The following is a 16,088-nucleotide window of genomic DNA, read 5'->3' on the forward strand; positions in this document are numbered from 1 at the left end:
ACTAACAACCGATTAGTCTTCCCTCTTCCCACCCAAACATTTAAGAGATGGCACTAAAATTTTCTTCAGGAACGTATGAAGTTTTAACAACAATTTTTTTTTTACTAAAGCCATAAGCCACTGACTTTTATTTCAAACAGTTCCCACTCCACTAAAACGTGATCTTTATGTTAAATTAATGTTACATTTGACATACTCATTTCAGTTTTTAAAATTACATTTTTCTTAATCTCCTTCATGATGATCCATGCCGTAGACTACACTTTAACAGTATCCTGAATTCCAAGTTGAGTTAAAAATTTTCTGAGGTGTATAATGAACTACAAAATTATGAAAAGAGTAAATATGTTTTAATTAGTCTCAAAATAAATATCTCTTGAGCAAGACTATGCAAAGATTCAAATCAGCATTTGCAGGCTACCTCCAATGGGCAAACAATTTACCTTTAATAAATTATAATATTTAAAAAGCTAAGTATTTCACACAAAATACTGATTTTTTAAACACTAAAAAAAAATTAAATCATTAACTAAGCAATTCTAAATACACTTCCCACAAAAGTTTCTAGTTACTCAATTTCTCACATCCATTTCCTATTGCAAACCAATTTCCACTGTTACTAAGGGTTTATTAACATTAAAATGGGGGTGGGCAGTCAGATACTGACTGAAATTTCAGCTCCCCATTATCAAACTCATAGGGAAAGTTGGTTGACCTCATTAAGCTTCATTTTTTTCATCATGACAAAAAGATAATAAACAGTTTTTGTTCACGTTTTAAAAGCAGGCATAGTGATGCATGCATTTAATTTAAGTGCTCCTGAGGCAAAGAGAGGCTAACACTAACATGAGTTCAAGGCCAGCCTGATCTAAAAAGTGAGTCCTGGCCAGCTAGCCAAGACTACATAGTGAAATACTGTGTTTAAAAAAAAGTAAAGCAATGTATGCAGTAAATGACAGATATTATTAAACTACTTAGGTTGCAATTCATAAACTTTTAAAAATAAGATTTAACACAACATTCCTTTTATTATACAAATGCAGAACAGAAAAAACACAATAAAAACAAAAACTAAATCCCTATTGCCTTATCACTTAGTAAGGCTCCTTTGTTAAAAAAAAAAAAAAAAAAAAAAAAAAAAAAAAAGGAGTAATATAGATGGCAATACTGAGTTATTATATAAAATAAATGAATCCTTGCAAATGCTCTCAATAGTTCAAGGCACATTCCCCTCTTTAAAAGGCTGTTATACACAGTAGTAGTTAGCTGTTCCCAGAGGGCTGGCACCCAAGATTAATAAATGTTTGATGAAAAGAAGCAAGTCAGGAAGTTAAAACACTCTGTACACAGGACCACTTCCAACATTATTGCTTTGCATATGGTTGTAACAATCCTCAACTACCCTTACCAACCAACTTATTACCAACCCCGACAGCAACAGAAGAGCTCATTCCACTCACAAAGCATGCACACCTGACCAGCACAACTAGACCAGGGAAAACTGTGCTTTCTTACCAACTTTTTTCTGCCTCTCAGAGAATCTCGGGAGCTGAGTCAGGATCACTTCAGAAATATATTTTTCAGAATACCAGTTATAAACCTTAGCCATTAAAAAGAAGATAGCCTTGCCAAGTGGTAGCAGTGGCTTTCTATTCAATTGGCATATTAATTATCTCTTTAAGAGAATAATAAAGAAACTAAATTCAAGTATTTAAATTTAATACCAACATAAAGTCAGTCTTTACTGGCTAAAGTAGTATGTATAATCTAGGTTCCCTAGCAAGTAACAAAACATCCTTTCACAGTATCACAGTACCAAACAGAAGAGAAGAAGAAGAGGAGGAAGAGGAAGAGAAGAAGGAAGAAGGAAGAAGGAAGAAGGAAGAAGAAGAAGAAGAAGAAGAAGAAGAAGAAGAAGAAGAAGAAGAAGAAGAAGAACCACCACCATCACCTGACTTAAGAGTAGTTTCCTTTCTAATCTAAATAAACTTCCCTGAAACTCGCCTTTTCCTTTGACAGTGGCTTAAATAAGCTGCAGCAGCACTAGGGAGGGTATGAAGCCAGCCAGCAGGTGCTAAGGTGTATTACAAAACCATGTAAAATAATCAGAATGACAAGCAGCACTACCACAAGTGAGTGACACTAGTCATCACTCAGATTCTCAGCTTGCTCTGGGCCAGAAGAAATAATTTACCAACTCTCTAGGTTTCAATCATTATTTCCTTTGCATCCAAACCACATTTTAACTCTGATAGGTTCAGTGCTATAAAACACACAACAGGAATATTTTCCAAATATTGGATTATCAGACCATATGTAAACACAAATGTCTATCAAGTGACACAGGACAGATGCAGTGGGATTCCAAGATCCTCATGTAATAAGCTAAGGGGATGGTGGAAAAAACTGCTTAGCCAAGGAAAGAAAGGAACTGTGGGTTCCTATGCACCTGACCAAAAAGTGACTCTAAACTCAGACTAGACTATAAACCCAAAGCTATGGTGGGTGGATTGGCTGTAACTGAGGGCTGGGATGGAACCTGTCACACAACTTCAAAAAAACTATTCATTGCCACCCTCAAAAAGGAAGAGCAAGAGAAATTAAAGATGAAACACGTGGGAAACTTCACACAAATTAAACTTAATAAACAACAAGATAAGAATCATTTAAAATATTTTAGTAAGTATTATAAAAGTTGGTTTATGAGAAAATTACAAACTCTAGTAAAGTTCAAAGAGAAAATTAGTGTGAAAATCAAAGAATATTTCCCCCAAATCTCATAATGGTGTTAAAGAGTGTTTATTAATGCTATAGAGAGAACAGAAATCTCATTCTAAATCCAGTTTTGTGTAAGCCTGCTAGTCTTGATGAGTGTCAGTCAACATTTATGACCAGAACAAAGGCCAGTGTGGTACATAATATATTTCACTGTTACAGAAGCAACTGTATGCAATTACACAGCATAAACATTTCTCAGCTTCTTGAAACTACTGATACATAGGAAATGGCCCAAATCTATCTAATCTTTTCTTTTAATGTCAGTAAGAAATCCTTTCAGTGAGAATAAAAACAATAAAAGTCTAATATCTAGCTGGCATGATATTTTTTTTTCCTAAATGTTTTAAAAAGTATACCATTTTCAATCATGATTTCATTGTTGTTAACTGAGAGCACGTAACTACCTGGGAGTGTATCATACCGTTAACAATAAGCAAACTTACATCTTACTTGTGCACAGATGAAGTGAGGAAGCAAAAAATTAGGCAGACTCTTCGCAGGCAGGAAGATAGAAAGCTAAGTGCAGAGGGCTTACTTCAAGCTTCTTCACCCTCTTAATGACAAAGAAGGTCTGAAGGGCATTTTCTCCAGCCAGGAGGGGGTTCCCTTCAGGCTGATAGGCCCAGTCTGGTCAGATAAGTTCAAGGCTGGAGCCAGACATGTCTACCCCAAGCTGTGAGCGTATCTGCATCTCAAAATTAGCCAATTCTAATTTAAAGGAAGAGACTCGTCCCAGCCCATGAAGCACTTAAAGCCCCAGCCCTCCAGGAGAAAAGCAGATTTGTCATCTATTTTACCGGAGTCTTGCTCTGTAGGCCTTGCCCTCTATGTGTGTATGTGTGCACAGTTCTTCACCCTTAATGAAGTTTATCATCTGCTGCTGCCTGCTAAGATTCTTTTCCTGCCCTTTAACTATTTAATTGGAAAAAAAAAAAAAAATTCAAACAAGACCCCTGGAAGGTAACACAAGTACTTGTATGGGTCAGATAAATAAACAAATAGCACACAGGTTACTCTCCCATAAACTAAATTATTTTTGTCACCATGAAGGAAATAACAGAAATACTGCTAATTGTCAGAGAAACTAGCACACATTAGCAGCCATCTGATTTAAAAACTTCCTGACTTAAACAAGAAGTCATATTCAACTTACGGTGCCATTTTCTATCTGAGGTACACTGTCCAGTGCTGTGACTCATCTTACACACATGCTAGAGTGTGCTCAGACTCTATCAGCTCTGACTGGCATAAACTGAAACAATGAAGTAATCACACTGGTTATGCAAAGAGGCTTTGCAGATATTTTAAAATTTATACAGTAAAATAATTACACTAGTTATTCCTAAATCCTGGAGTTTCTCATGAAGTTTTTATGTACACTGGGCTCAGTATATCCTAATAGAGGCAATGGAGTACAAAGATAAGGAAACGGAGAAACTTCGGGATATGGAATGATAGAGATGGTGTAAAATAGGAACTTGGTATACTCAAAATTAACTTCAGTAAGTCTATAGGGTAAAATTAGCCCAATTTTAATTTTTAAAAATGACAGTATATAGCTAATGGTATCTTGAAAAATACTAATATCAAATTCTCATCAAAATATATGGTTGCAGAAAAAGGAATTCTTAAAATCATTCAAGCCACAGCAGTAGCTGAACTCATTTGGGCCTGCCATCAATAAAATATCAGTAACAGATTGGAGACATTTCTTGTTCTTTTGAGTCTTTTACCTTGAGGAATAAGGCATATGGTATACCTTTTACCTGCCATTATTTGTATAAAGAGCTTAAATTAAAAGAATTTTTTTACTTCCTATTTCATTTAAATCAATACAACTTAAGACAATTGTTAAAGGAAAACCTCCAAAAAGAAGCAACAGGTTCTTACAATGGTATCATGGGACATTTTGTGGGGAGATGCAAATAAATACTTATATACCTCCAATGGGGCACTGCAGATCAAAGGCCAAGGCCAGCATGGTGAACCAATATGAGGTTACTTAGAAGAGCATGGATAATTCATAGGCAGCTCTACCACCAGAAAGTCCCCCAGGCAACTTAACAATCAATTGCATAATGAAAGACTAATGAAAAGCAATACCACTAAAGAGCCCCACCAGGTAATTTATGACCATCTATACTACAAAAAGAGTCCCTACACCAAACAACTTACATCTTACATCTTACATACCCTGGAAAGGGGATCCTCCTAAAGATCCTCTGAAGAACTGTGAATCAAAGATCCTCCCTTCCCCTCTCTAAGAAAATGTTAGTAGGTTCCATCCAAAGGATCTCTTGAAGGTGATTCAAGAGCAATGGTCCAAGCTAGGGGAAATGATAACATCTCTACTCAAGAGAATGACAAGTATCTTTTAGAAGATTATACGTAAAATTCAGATTCTTAAGTCTGAAAATATACCTCTTCGTAAGATAAAAAGATAATGCTGTTATTACAAGAGATGATTGAAATACTGTGCTAATAATGCAAGACATCTTCACTCTTTTCCTCCTTCTAGAATTTTGCTATGTTGATCATAACACATAAAATCAACTACTATATTTCTTACCTAGTCTTATCAATATACTATAGCTTTTATATACATGAAAAATAATGTTTCTTATCTTAATTGAATTTCTTGTGCTTGAACAGATTACCCGAGACTGGATAATTTATAATGAATGAGCACTCATTTGGCTAACTGAAGGATATGAGAAAGGAAAAAAATAGCCAAATCTGTTTTATAAGTATCCAATTCTCATTTAAAGGACCTACTTCTGTCATAATGTCATTAATCTCTTAATGAGGGTAAAGCCCGCATGACATGTGTCTACCATAGAACCTTATTTCCCAATACTACTGCACGGAGGATTAAGTTTTCAAATACAGAACTTTGAGGCACATTTAAATCAAAGCACTAATTCAAAAGCAAACTCTCCTGACTCTTTTGCAATTAAGCCTCAACTTAAAGACATGACTTTAGTAACCCTAAGATAATAGCATTAACATTTTGTATTTTTACATCTACCAAATACTAATATAAATAGGATTAAAATAAAAAATAATTTAACCTTTATTACTAAAGTATACTTCTGCTACCTATTATCTACCTCATATCTCTATTTTGTTTATGCTCTTCTTCATTAAAGAAACACTATTATTTTATGCATAGATGTTAATAAAAATAATGCAACTCTTGTTCTTACTAAAATAAAAACCAATAAAATTATAATGTAGTATAATAAGCACTCTAGTAAGCTATGTAGACAGTATGAGGCGTTATCTGCTAGTCATCTTTACAGAAACAGCCATATCTTCCCATGCGGTGCCAGCTTTGGACCTGAGACAGGATAGCCAAGATTAGAGTGTAGATACTTGCCACATTACACTCTCTGCATATTCCACTATGAGCCCACCCGTGGAAAACTGCACAGCACAGTCAAGGATGAGAACAGGACGCCTACCATAAATAAGAAGGCTATCTCCACTTTGAGGAGCAAAACTCCACTGATATTAAATTCTGATACTGAATTCTGCTTCACTCTGCCTACCTGTGATGTCACTGCCTACCTACCATGGAGGCATGTCCCTACCCAAGATTATAAAAGGCCAAACCCTCCTCGTGACTCTCTCTCTTACCTCCTTCTGTCTCTCTCTGTCTCTCTCTCTCTCTCCCTCTGTCTCTCTCTCTCTCTCTGTCTTTCTCTCTCTCTCCCTCTCTCTCCCCTCCTCCCCCTTTTCTTCTCTCCCCATTGTCATTTAATAAACTTCTCATCTAATATCTGTTGCCTGGTATTTTATTTTATTTTTAAATTGTTAAACTGGTGCTGAAACCCAGGAGTTTATGAATGTCTTCACTGTCACAAAGACAGTGGGGGCCTGCCTTCTTGAAAGGTGGAATCTAAGGGTCATCATCTCTGCCTCCCTCTATTTTTGATGAAGATAAACAATGAAAGTACAAAAACTCACTCAAAATTATTAGCAAAGCCTCCTGAACAACCAACTGCTTAACCACCTGGCCAATGTCATCCATGGTAACTTTGGCGTTTTTAAAAGTTCATGATCACAAGTCATATAGCAACCCCCACTCAGAAGGAAATATATGGCCCCTTTGGTAAACTATGGTGTGATAGCATAGACCATCATCACTGACATTGCCAAGGCAGAGGACAAGGGCATCTCAGAGCTGACTAGGAAGCTCATTGCTTCCACTGGCATGGCCTTTTGTGTTCCCACCCACAATATGCCCATTGTGAATCTGACCTGATATTTGGAGAAAGCTGACAAGTACAATGGCATCAAGAAGGTGGTGAAGCAAACATCAAAGGGCCCTCCTCAGGGAATCCTGGGTTATACTGAGGACCAGACTGTCACAGCGATACCCCTCCTCTCCTTTTGATGCTGCATCAATGACCATTTGTCAAGTTCATTTCCTGGTATGATTAGAATTTTGCCTTTAGAAACAGGATGGTAAATCTCAAGGGCCACATAATCTTCAAAGAATAAGAAGGCCTTGATCATCGCTCCAGCAAGAGCCCAAGAGGATAGAAGAGGCCCTCAATGCTGGAAAGTTCCTGCTGGTACTCAACCCCAACACATCCAGCATTTCACTTCACTATTTCCATCCCAAACCCTCAGAAGAAGGAAGCAGGCTTAGTAAGCTGTATTCTCTCTGAAATACCAACAACAAAGTTCACTGTACACAACTAGGAAGAAAAAGGGGGGAGGGTTGTATGGTAAGATAACTGAAGAACCAAAGAAAACTTTCAAGAACTTGTACCTTGCATGATGGGTGGCATCAAAAATAGTGTTACATAACAACAATAGCATGGGTCAAACCCCATTAAAAGGATACCTAATAATTTATTACACACACAAACACACACACACAAACACACACACACACACACACACACACACACACACACACACACAGAGTGGGAACAACAAAAAAAGAAAAGAAAGAAAGGAAGGAAGGAAGGAAGGAAAGAAGGAAGGATAAAAAATTAGTTTTTGGAAATTAGACTAATATTTTGTTAAAGTTAAGTCGTAAAATAGTATGTAAAGGACAATGAGAAGCAAACATTCCACTTATCTAGAGTAAAAATACAACTGCACATGTACAGTGGCTGCCACCCTATTGTACATCTCCAAGTAAGAAAGCTAAAGGAGAATGAAAAGAATGTGACAACATCTCCAAACCAAACACCTTGCTTTCCAAATGAAAATGTCTTCTAAAGATAGAGTATAAACAAGAACAGAAATTGCAGTGACACAGATTGCAAAAGCTAGAATGATAAAAACTTAATGTTTGTTGGGCCAGGGAGCCCTGTACCAGAGGAGATAGCCTGAGCAAGAGTGAGGTTGAGCTAAGTCCAACCATGAAAATCTTGTCTTGAGACTAACAGGAATCGGACCATTCTCTCTCTCTCTGCCCTGGGCCTGCATGTTCCGGTGCATGCAGCTTTACAGTCTCCACCTCTGCCACCCTTGAGGTGGTCATGTAGCCAGGCGGCCAGGTTACAGGTTAGACTTCTCTCCTGGTAAGGTCATGTCCAGCAAGCACCTGGCATTCTTCTTCAAACAAATAAGGTATTCCCAGCACCTTGGGCCCCAACCAATGATATACACATATACCCTGAAAGCCTCTCCTCTCTCCCCAAAGGTTTAAATAGCCTTTGTTCTCCACATTTAAACGAGTTGTATCACTGAAACTGTCTGCAGGCAAAGCTGTTTCTCAAGTACTCACTGCCTACTGAGATTATTCATGAAATCCACCAGCCTCTGCTTCCAGTGTGCACTGAGCCTACATACACTGAGAGGAGAAGCAGAAACAAGATGGCAAATGTTAACAATGAATGCTGAGAAACTGAAAAAAAGGAAGGAAGGAAGGAAAAGAGCACTGTATTTATAAGATTTTTACAAAGCGAATAGGGAGATTACTCAGTCAGTAATGTGCATCCCACACAAAAATGAGGACTGCGTGGGCTAGCTTTATGTAAACTTGACATAAGCTAGTCATTTGGAAAGAGGGAACCTGAACCGAGAAAATACCCTACTACACTGGTGTGTGTTCAAGACTGTGAGACATTTTCATGATTGATGATTGATGTAAGTAAGCACAGCTCGCCCTGGGTGATGCTACCCCTGGGCATCATCCCTGGTCCTGGCTGCTTTAAGAAGCAGGCTGAGCGGGTGTGGTGGTGCATGCCTTTAATCCCAGCATTTGGGAAGCAGAGACAGGAGGATCTCTGTGAGTTTGAGGCCAGCCTGGTCTACAAAGCTAGTCCAGAACAGCCAAGGCTACACAGAGAAACCCTGTCTCAAAAAACCATAGAAAAAAAGGAAGGAAGGAAGGAAGGAAGGAAGGAAGGAAGGAAGGAAGGAAGGAAGGAAGGAAGAAAAAGTAGGTTGAGCAAGCCATGGAAATCAAGCCAGTAACCAGCATTCTTTCTTGGCCTCTGCATCAGCTCTAGGTTCCGGCCCTCTTTGAGTTCCTCCCTTGACTTCCTTCATCGATAGACAATGATGTGGAACTGAATTGATCTCATTAATACTCCAACTCCAACTTCTATATAGATAGTGAATTTAAAGTTGAACATAGGATCTAGTAAATTATACTTCATATCTATAAGCATGCCATGATAATATAATTTAACTTACAAGTTGTACTCCTGTCTTTTTTGTTGCTAGTGTTTGGTTTTACTGTTTCTATGAGCAACATAAATACCAACACAGTAATCCTAAAAATTGCATTTCAAAACTATCATTTTTTAATATTAAAAAGTCTTACATATCAGTAGTAAGAGACCTAAGAAATCCAAGAGCATAAAAAGGTTCCCCTTCCTTAAATTTTACAAAGTCTAAATTTACTAAGGTTTCATTTAGTAAGTCCAGAATTCACATAAACAGTAACACCAAATTTGCAGCTAAATGGAGAAAACCTTATTCTAACACAAGAACAACTTAGTTCCTCTCCTAAAACATCAGTGCAGAAGCTGGGTATGATGGCACATGCTTTGAGATCCCAGCACTAGAGAGACAGAGGCAGGTAGATCTCCGAGTTCAAAGCCAGTGTGGTCCACACAGTGAGTTTCAAGACAGCAGGGACTACACACTGAGACTTTATTTCAAACAAAACATCGCATCAGTGCAGAGACCCAAACTACTTCACTACAAAATGGGTGTAATATTAGTGGAATATTAATAGGAACTCTGTGCTTTATTCCTGTGCTTTCTGGCCATTCATTTATTTGTCATAATTATACAGGACCTAAAACATAAGCCATATTATCATTCTTAGAAGTACACCATTATTTCAGGAAATGCTTCATACTGTGACAAAACTAAGGTAGAATGTACAAACACCTTTTTCATTTGATACTAGGTGTAAATAGGCCTTTCTAAAGAAAAGAGCTCTGATATTATATACATGAATGTGTAAGAATCATTGCTAAAGGATTTCTTTTGAGTTTTTAATATATAAACATACCTCTATGGTTACCTAGTTAAAATTACTAAGTCATCTATAATCTAAAGACAAGCTAGAAAGTAAGCTTTTAGATTCTAATTGGAGCTTAATAATAACCTTGCCATAAGAGGAAAGAGTTTGGGGAGGAGAGAAAATTTAAACTACACTCTCAGAGATTTCTATTTTCTCACACAAAATTTTTCTCAGAAAATAGTTTTGAAAAATATTTTTGTAAAACTGCCAACTTTATCAACATATTTGATACACAGCTTTTAAAGAAAAAATATAAGATCACTAGATCATTCAACAAAAGTGTAAATGCTGAAGGTTTGGCAAATAGGATTAGCTTTCAATTCAATATAAAATACTCTGTCAACTAACAGACTTGTGAGGTAAAATGAAGCACAAAAATGCTGCAATAGTTGATATAAAGAAAAATTTACAACTGTCTGCTTCACTGGGGTCTACTCTGCCTGCTTATCTTTCTATTCCTAATAATAATAATACCCTTTGACTTGCTTTCACCTTGAAAATGAGCTCTAAGCACTCAGCACTAATTTGGGATGTCTTTATCAAACCCATCTCACCATGGCTCAGGGATCTATGTGAAAGAGGAGGCAGAAAATTGTAAGAGCTAGAGGTAGTGGACAATTCCAAGGAAACAGCATCTTCCACACACAATTGGACTGATGTGCATATGAGCTCAAAGGCTGACAGCATGCACATGTCCAAACCAGACAAATTCTAGCACAAAGAAAGGGAAATGACCATAAAGTCCCACATCCAAGCAAGAAGGTATTTATTATTAATACAAGCTCAGAGAGAGAAAATCAATTTCCTCCAATGGAGTGTCACTGGGTATATCACCACCACTTTCCAGGGCAGACCAATAAAAAAATTTTAAAAAAAATTTTATGTATGCTATTTTTGTTACAGTTTAGTGGTTTTTGTTTTGTGTTTTGTCTCATTTTCTTGGTTTTGTTTTGTTGTAAGAGAGAACATGAAATTAAATAGGGATCTAAGATCTGATAAAACTCAGAGAAGGGGAAAGAATATGAACAAAACATTTTGTGTGAGCCAGGCATGGTGGCGCACGCCTGTAGTCCCAGCACTCAGGAGACAGAGGCAGGCAGATCTCTGTGAGTTTGAGGCCAGCCTGATCTACAAAATGAGTGCAGGCCAGCCGGGCTATTACACACAGAAACCCCATCTTAGAAACAAAACAAAACAAACAAACCAAAAACCATTTTGTACCAAAAATAATTTTCAATCAAAAAATGTAAACATGGCTATCACATAAATATTACCTCACTTCTATATTAATAGGAAAAAGGCATAAATTAACAAGTAAAAGAAAAAGTAAATAGGTTCCAAGAGCAGTATGGTATCAGTCTTTCCCAAAAGACATAGCCACCAACCACATTGGTTGGTGTAAAACAAACAAAAGACAAATAGTGGTCCATAATAAAAATTAGTTTTATCTATACAAGAAAACAAGTTTAATGATATTGTATGTCAAGTCAAAGTCCTGCTCAACAGACTGGGAGAATCCAGTAAGGCTCCACTCTACAACCTTCCATCCTGACAAATAACAGTTTTGAAACTACTCTGAGGTAAAGAGACAAAATTACTGTCATCACGGCAATGGAAATATTTCATATCACCAAGCCAACTGCAGAAAATTTCATAATATTTTTGAAATCATATTTCTAACTTTACAACTGTGAATATCCTACCCTGCTTGCTATGGCATTCACATTAACCTACAACACTGTTGCTGTTTAATTCATCTGCTTTCTGATATGTTTGGCGTACTTATTTAAGATCCAGGGTGGAGAGCTCCCTGTTTTCAGGTAGCAAATAAGAGTTGTAGAGACCCTTCCCCATCAGCCTCACACAAACAGACAGCTTTTCTTACTCTCTGAGACTCATAATAGATAATTATATGTGCATTAAAAACAATATTAAACTAGGCATGATGGTGCATGCCTTTGATCCCAGCACCTGAGAGGCTTAAAAAGGAGGTTAACCAATTCCAGGCCAGCCTGAGCTAGATAATGGGACTCTGGCTCAAAAATAAGTAGATGTGTTAGAAGCTAAAATGATTGCTTTATCTTGTTTATGAACATGGTAAAATGTTTGTATAATAAGCACTATATTGAGGTTGAACTTCATAGTATGTGGTCATGTATGTGAAACCTAAACATCAGTCATCCTTTTAAATATATGTGTCTAGTCTTAAAAATATCCTTATGAACAAATCATTCTTGTACAAATAGAGCCCTGTGAATGGTCCTGAGTTTAACTGTCAAAGCTCTGTACTTAGTATTCATTATCTAACAGGCAAATACACAAGATCTCAGAGATATAATTATGCAGTTCTGTTTAACAATACAGATTGTAAGAATCCAATCAGAAAATCAAAGTAGCTCAAGTATGTTTCTACTGTTAAAGAAAGATAAATATAACACAAACTAAATATACCAGGCAAGCTAAGCTTTTAAGAGACAGGCAACCAAACAAATCCTATAGCATGTGGAGAGATCGCTAGTTAAATACGGTATTATACTATCTATAGCCTCAACTTACTTTCAGCTATATGACAATGAGCCAGTTGCTTCACATCTCCAACTCTTGATTTCCTTATCCTCAAAATAAAAACTTACAATCACAGTGTGTCTTGGTTAGGGTGTCCATTGCTGTGAAGAGACACCATGACCATGGTAACTGTTATAAAAACATTTAATTAGGGCTGGCTTACAAATTCAGAGGTTTAGTCCATTATCATCACAGCAGGAAACACAGTGTCCAGGCAGACATAGTACTGGAGAAGGAGCTAAGAGTTCTACATCTTGATCCACAGGCAGCAGAAGATGACTGGATCACACTGGCCAGACCTGATATAGGAGGCCTCAAAGCCCACCTCCACAGGAACACACTTCGTCGACAAGGCCAAATCTACCCCCAAAAGGCAAACCTCCTAATAGTGATACTGCCTGTAAGCCAAGTATTCAAACACATGAGCCTATGGGGCCATTCCTAGTCACACCACCACACAGTAGTCACCTCATTTGGAAAGTCAAGAAATCCAAATAAACTATGTGAACACTGGGCAGCATATGGTAATAAGTGAATAAAACTACTTGTAATAGGCTATATTAGTCTCTTTTCTAAAACAAGTTCTTCAAATCATCTTACTGTCAAAAGAAATTCCCAGATGCCTACACTTGTGTAATTGTGCATACATGTGCATCATCAAAGGAATGATTACTTGTACAATTTTGTTAGCATTCCATAAATATATTAATATATTCCTATGTCAAAATAAGAAATTTAGATATATGTGCATAATTGACAATTCTGTAATAGAACCTATCTATAGAAGTCATAGCATCTCAACTTGAGATATACAATGTAGCTTCTCTTCCAAGTGTAAAAACTGTACAACACATAGTCATTTACGTCAGGAAACTAGCAATGAAAACCATGTAGCACACATGGCATGCCTTTGTTCAAGTGACTGTTTATCTATTTACCTATTCATAAATTACTCAAGGAAAGTTCTCATAATCACCATTATGAAACTGAAACAGAAGTGATATTCAATTGCTTAATTTATTAACATACATTTGTAATACACAGGAATTAAATGTCATTATGAGTGATATAAAATTTATATAAACATTTTGCTGCTTTCCAAATACCCACAGAATAGACTTTAAACAAAGAAAGGATCCAAATCTAAGTTCCAATTCAATTCTGTAAACTTTCCTAAAAGCATTCCAGTGGTAAAGCAGACTTGGTACTAAAATCAAATAGTTCCACCATTTATCCTAAACCAAGTTAGAAACGCAGACCTGCCTTTAGAGAGACATAAAATAATGTGGAGCTAGGTTTAACAAGTTCCATTTTTGTTTACACATGAAACAATGTGTCATTAATCAGCAACTGACTCACAATGACCACATCTACAATACCCTGACACTTTATCACACTTGGATAACCCTAAAAGGATAAATTTAATGCTGAACAACGAAGCAAAGCTAAAATCTTATCACTGTCATCAATTACCAACAAAGTGAAAATAAAAAGAAGTCTCTGGCATTGGAATGAATATGCTTTCTGCCTTAGAGCTAATACTTTAATTTTCAAGAACCACAAAGAAAAAAAATCAAAACTAGTCAGTAACAATGCAGCGTCTAAAAGCAATAAACTCAAAATTAAGTTATAAATAATTTAAAGCATGTCATGAAGACATATTAATAATTCATCAGATAAATAATTTACTAAATAATCAAATAAATAAATAATGAAATACATAAATAAATCAGCAAATAAATAATTCTGCAAAATAACCTAAACAATAAGCCACCCAAACAAATCACAACCTATAAAACTACAATGATTTTCTAGATTCTGATAGTTTTAAATAAGCAAATGTACACAGAATAGATCAATCCTTGTTAGAATTAGAAATATTTTTCAATGCTATTAGAAAAATCCTCATCTTAATACATTAAAAACACATTTTCAATTTTTAAAAGCAACACAGGATTAGTTCTTATAAATTATTAAGATGATTATAATATCCACCTCTATATTTTGCATATATCTTTAATGTATTTCCTCCAAAACAAATGGACATGAAATATTCTTAAACTTCTTTTTCAAAAAGATACTTACAGTATGACTGTACTTTAGCCTTTCTGATGGTTCTTCTATCTTCAGCAAGCCATTAGAAAATTTCTGCAGTGGGACAACAGCAAAGATAACTTTAGTTAATACGGACAGCATTTCATTCACGTAGAAGCCATATTTTATGAGTCCACAAAATAATGGGAAGTGAACTGTATTAGTCACATATTATGTCAAGTTTCAGAATTTCAGCCTTAAAGTTGAGCTTCCTCTATTGGAGATGACATACAAGCTGTAACAATTAGCTAACTTTCAGATATGAAGAAAAAAAATATTTATGAATGACAAAATAACTGGCTGACATCTAAATTTAAGTGTTCTTAAATTTGAAAACCTCGAAGTCTTGGAAAGCACAATGAGATCACTTATCTTTACAATCAGAATTTGGTCACATTCTAATTAACATACCATAGTCATCAATCTACAAGTGATACGTAAATTAGTCTTTACTGAACATTTATCTAGTTTCTCATGCATTCCATATAATATAATATTCTTGAAACCTTCCTGATTTATCCATAAAATTCAGCTCTTTGTTCTTCACTTAGTTAACTCTGAAGTTAGAAATACTTTTAGAAACAGTAATTAACAGTAAAACGGAGCTGGGCGTGGTGGTGCACACCTGTTATCCTAGCACTCCGGAGGCAGAGGCAGGCGGAGCGCTGTGAGTTTGAGGCCAGCCTGATCTACAAAGCAAGTCCAGGACAGCCAATGCTACACAGAGAAACTCTGTCTCAAAAAACAAAAACAAAACAAAAAACAAACAAAAAAATCAAAATACCCAAAACAAAACAGTAAAATGGTCATTAAAATGGTTTTAATTTTATAGCTATCAAAGTTTTCAAAAATATAAAATGTTCTGCTATACCATATATACAACCTTTAGTTCTGTATATTTTGCCTTAAAACTATCACATGTTTTCTGAAACAGTATTTACTATTATTAAACTTTACTTGAGGAGCTGAAGAGACAGTTCAATGGTTAACAGAGCGCACAGCTTTTCAAGGACCTGAGTTCCATTCTCAGCACAAAAAAACAGGCAGCTTACAACACCTATACAACTCCAACTCCAATGCCCCTAGCCTTCTGAGGCACTTGCATGCATAGGCACATACAACCACAGAAAGTTAAAAACAAAAAAAT

General features: G+C 36.2%; 1 protein-coding gene across 1 annotated transcript in view; it reads right to left on the minus strand.

Annotated features, from left to right (window-relative positions):
• Nucleotides 1-16,088, minus strand: part of Tbc1d5 (TBC1 domain family member 5) — a 414,735-nt gene that overhangs the window by 370,302 nt on the left and 28,345 nt on the right. The window contains exon 2 of the mRNA XM_051153048.1: nucleotides 14,933-14,995. The gene's annotated coding sequence lies outside the window, so the exon portion shown is untranslated. The remainder of the gene's footprint in view (nucleotides 1-14,932; nucleotides 14,996-16,088) is intronic.

Source organism: Acomys russatus, chromosome 11 (assembly GCF_903995435.1).
Source record: "Acomys russatus chromosome 11, mAcoRus1.1, whole genome shotgun sequence".
Lineage (NCBI taxonomy): Eukaryota > Metazoa > Chordata > Mammalia > Rodentia > Muridae > Acomys > Acomys russatus.